The sequence below is a fragment of the Cardiocondyla obscurior genome, unplaced genomic scaffold, assembly GCF_019399895.1.
Source record: "Cardiocondyla obscurior isolate alpha-2009 unplaced genomic scaffold, Cobs3.1 scaffold33_214576_698314, whole genome shotgun sequence".
In the NCBI taxonomy this organism is placed as follows: domain Eukaryota; kingdom Metazoa; phylum Arthropoda; class Insecta; order Hymenoptera; family Formicidae; genus Cardiocondyla; species Cardiocondyla obscurior.
The window spans coordinates 165,159-168,827 of NW_027228790.1; the positions used below are offsets into that span (position 1 = coordinate 165,159).

The 3,669-nt window shown below is 28.7% G+C and overlaps 1 pseudogene; it reads right to left on the reverse strand.

The window, feature by feature from the left end:
- Positions 1-1,152: 1,152 nt before the first annotated feature.
- LOC139112639 (uncharacterized) lies at positions 1,153-3,160 on the reverse strand (annotated as a pseudogene).
- Positions 3,161-3,669: the final 509 nt, after the last annotated feature.

The window sequence follows — 3,669 nt, forward strand, 5'->3', positions numbered from 1 at the left end:
TATTAATAAATTAAGAAAAAGAAATTAACTAATTTATATTGAATGATTAAAAGAAATTATTAGATTAAATATTATATTGATTAATATTATATTGATTAAAAAATTGTAATAAATGATTAACCGATTCATATCGGAACAATGTAAATAATTATTTAATATTAAGTAAAAGAGTGTAATATTAAATATTAAATAAAATAAAACATTTATTTTTATACTTATATATTTTTTTGGTGTTTATTTCCCTTGCGGGGTACACCCGGACCTCCGCTCCGGTTACAATTAATAACAACTACATAAACTACAATTAATTAAATTAAAAACATTATTTATATTTTTTATATTAATTACATATTTTATTTGTGTACTACATTAATTACAAGTTAGTAAAATAAATTGCACAATAACCTTAAGTATTTGCGAAAAGAATGCTTGACTAGAAGCTTTACTAACAAGAACAGCCACTGATATTAATTAAAGTTTCATTCCAACTTTATCTTTACTCTGTGCTGTGACAACCACATTTTTATTTGTAAATCTGAAAAGCAAACTTTATTTTAATAAATATGGCTTATAAATATTTATTAGAGTACTATTACAGAATAGATATACTTAACTTATCTAATAGAATTCCTCGTTTATTTTTGTCACTAGTTAATGGTTGGTCTTCCAAAGAATTTCCTTGACTTAATTTACAATAAATCAAATCGTTAATATGTTCACACATCATGTTTATCAATTATCGCATCTTCCAGGAATAAGTTTAATCCATCTCCTGAATTATTAGTAAATACCTCGTTTTAATACTTGATTGCCATTACTCAAACTTTTGATCTTAATACCGATCGTATGACAACTTACGTTTACTTTATTATTTTTTTATTTATTACGCGATCATCACTCATCACTCATTACCACTAAACTGACACATCAATAAAGACAGTCGATAAATGAAGCAGAGTCGATAAATCAATCCACACCATCTAGCGGCGCGAAAACGAAAAGGACATTTTCGTCGTCGACGACGTTAAAGATAAAATAAGATTTTACTCTTGCAAGCAAATTTTACATCGCGATATCTTCGTTTGTAGATAACGTAGCGAAAAAATAAAAATACTTTTATTATATAAATCGACCCTAATCTACACAATGAACCTATGTAGAAAGCGATCGGTTCAGCCATTGTCGAGATCCAAATATGTACGAATTTCTTAAAATGGGTCTCGCGTAAATATAGGCAGGTAGTACGCTGCGCCTATACTTGGCGCGAGGCACTGCCGTGCCTCTTGATTTCGGATTTAAGAAACGTTTTGCGCAAAAAATTAACTCACTATTCTTTTCAAATATATCTAAAATGAAAACTATCGATTCATTACTAAGCAAAACACAATTATCAATTTTGTTGTTCGAAATTTTAAAGTTTTTAAATTGTACATAAGAAATTCTTTTATTCAGTGATCGTGGTTTATAAACAATAATCGTATACTGTTCTGCGAGACACGGTTGAATTGGAATTTGTAACATTTCGAATAATCGATTAGACAATTCTTGTAAAGGTTTTCCGGTATTATGCAATTTTTTTTTAATTTTTTGCATATGATTTTCAAATTTAAAACAATTAAAGTTTTCTAAACAACCAAATTTTTTTACATCATTAGCGAGATGAATAAGATTATGAACATTGTATGACAAATATTCATAACCATAAATATATCCATAATTTGATACAAACCACGTTAATAATGAATTCGCGTAAGTATTAAATGTTATACATAATTCAGGATCAATTAATATTCTTATTGCAATACTCAGAGAAAGAAAATGATTATAAAACCTAGGTTCTATTACAGATTTCATAACGACAATACCAGTATAAAGTAAAAACTGACGAAATTCAGTAGCTTTCCATGTGTCAACATCGTGAAAACTTCTCGGTTTTCTTGCAAATTCTGATGGCATGCAAGACTTAATTGCATTTAAGTAATGTGAAACTTTATTGGCATTTTCTGATGTTAATTTGACAGTTTTGCAACCTCTAAGTCATAATAGCAACATTCGTTTCATAACACCTAAACAAACAAGATGCATATAATCCAACGGAATTTGCAAAACCATATCAATGGGAAGCATCTCTAATATTGAATTACCGGTATGATGTTCAATTTGTGTTCGATTTCTGAACGAATTATTTGTACGTACAATCAATATCTAGAAAAGTAACTCTATTACGTACGAAAGTACCCTCTTGAATACATTTTGTCATGCAAAGTATCCAGTATGACTTTTTGTATACGAGATAAATGCTCTAGCTGGAACATCACACACAATAGCGTTAATACTAAGTGTTTTTTTTTCCGAAAACAACTATACCACATTGAGAAAGTTGTAGAAATTTATTTACAAATTTAGTTAAAGATTTATTTGTATTGTTAGGTTTACACATACCGTGATATACACCAATTACGAATGGCGATGTATAAATATCAATGTTTTCAATAAATGCCATAATAAGCCAAAATTGACTGCTGGAACTTTTGGAAATGGGCAAACCATCTACATTAATATTTATTTCAATATTATTACTTTTTATAAATTTTTTATACATTTTTATACATTGCTCGATACCGCAAGATATACTAAAGTGTGCATATTTACCAGTACCCATAGATTTTTAATTTATGGCTGCATTTCGCGGAGTTTCCATTAAAACCCGAACATCGGAAGATAATTCAGAATGACCATGTTGTCTCAAAATTTGTAATAATTCATTAACGGCATTGTGTGAAATATTATGTTTAATGACTAATGTTTGTAAATTTTGACTTAAATTCTTATCAGTAATATTATCGATATTTATATCTATAGATTCAACTACATTTTTTTGTAATTTAAAACTATGCTCCTCCTCTTTTTCTTTATCAGATTGCGATAATGTATCAGAATCAAAAAATAAATTTACTTTAGTAACATTATTTTCTAACGCATTTGATTCACAACGAACAACACTGAGTGTTTCAAAAGTAATTGTACTTTCTCCTAATGTACTAGGAATTGTATTCGACGCAATCAATTTTGACGAAAAACAAGAGGTGCAAGAATTTAATTCATTTTTAATTAATTGATTACATCGTCTTTTAGATAAATATTGTATGTCTTTCGGCATTGTAAATAAGTTTTGAATAACTTATTTCTGATTTGGTTCAAACAAGTTAATGCTAAAAGAGAAAATAATATAATGAAATAATGCATAACCTATTAAGGTACAGTGATAAGTATACTTGCCACTATGCCTCAAAAAAATAATGGTGCATCCAGGAGCACAACCACTCACTGAGCTCATTGAGCAGTTGCGTTCCTGGATGCACTCGAGGAGTATTTCCTTGAGTGCAATTAATGAGGTTGCCCAAATGCACACAGAATAAATCTGACATTGAATGAATACACAGCACGTTGAATGAAACGGAAATTGAACACACGATCATGCAGCTGATTAAACACACAACCGTGTCTTAATATTATCACTAGATCCATTTCATTCAGCGAGCTCTATGTGATTTTTTCTGTACGCATCTATGCTTTACAAATATAAATAAACATATATAATAAAAATAAATACATTAAAATTTTAAGCTTATTAAAAATACGTCCCTATTTGCTAAAATAAAATTAAAT